The sequence below is a fragment of the Hevea brasiliensis genome, chromosome 15, assembly GCF_030052815.1.
Source record: "Hevea brasiliensis isolate MT/VB/25A 57/8 chromosome 15, ASM3005281v1, whole genome shotgun sequence".
NCBI classification, from domain to species: Eukaryota; Viridiplantae; Streptophyta; class Magnoliopsida; order Malpighiales; family Euphorbiaceae; genus Hevea; species Hevea brasiliensis.
Genome location: NC_079507.1, coordinates 24,269,228 through 24,270,161, shown reverse-complemented (window position 1 = coordinate 24,270,161; position 934 = coordinate 24,269,228). Strand labels below are relative to the sequence as shown.

General features: G+C 40.0%; 1 non-coding gene across 1 annotated transcript; it reads right to left on the bottom strand.

Annotated features, from left to right (window-relative positions):
- Positions 1-538: 538 nt before the first annotated feature.
- Positions 539-645, bottom strand: LOC131174256 (small nucleolar RNA R71). Its single transcript, XR_009144504.1, has one exon. It is a non-coding gene; the product is annotated as a small nucleolar RNA R71 (small nucleolar RNA).
- Between the last annotated feature and the right edge of the window lie 289 nt (positions 646-934).

The following is a 934-nucleotide window of genomic DNA, read 5'->3' as shown; positions in this document are numbered from 1 at the left end:
TTCTCTCAGATGCCCGATCTGGTATATGACCAGAACAAGGCCAGAAGAAGAAATTTTAGACTGTGATCCAGAGATAGATAGAACTCTGAAAGCCATCAGGAGGGAAAGGAAACATCAAGAGCACAATCAAAGAGATCCTGAAATTCCAACTATAGCCGATAATAATGACAGATCAAGACTCTTGAGAGATTACGAGCTCCATCTGTAGAAGGATTTCAGCCCAATGTCACTAAACCCATAGTGGAAGCCAACAACTTTTAATTAAAACCAGCATGGCTCTAAATGATTTAACAAACCCAGTTTGCAGGTTCACCAACAGAAGACCCACATTATTACCTCTAGTGCTTTCTTGCCTTATGTGACACATTCAAGATGAATGGAGTGTCTGATCAAGCAATAAGACTCAGAGCATTCCCATTCTCCCTTCAGGATAGAGCAAGGAAGTGGTTACTTTCTCAACTAGCTGGAACGTTCACCACTTGGGAAAACCTCTCTTAAGCTTTTCTAGCAAGGTATTTTCCACCTGCAAAAGACTGCAAAACTGAGGCTTGAGCTTAACACCTTCAGACAAAAGGAAGGAGAATCACTCTATGATGCATGGGAAAGATATAAAGACCTGCAGAGGGAATGTCCACACCATAGCATAGAAGATTGGCAATTAGTGAAAAATTTCTATAATGGATTACTACCCTCTACAAGGAGCATAGTTGATTTAGCTGTAGAGGGTGATCTAATGGAGAAAATAGTGACACAAGCACTTGAACATCTAAAAAGGGTTGCATACCATAATTATGAGTGGTTAAATGAAAGAGGAAATGCAAAGAAAACTGCAGGGGTCCTAGAAGTAGATGCCCTAAGCATGATAAATGTTCAATTTGATCAGCTCACAAAGAAACTCAAAAGAATGCAAGCCAATGTAGTTGGTACAAACAGT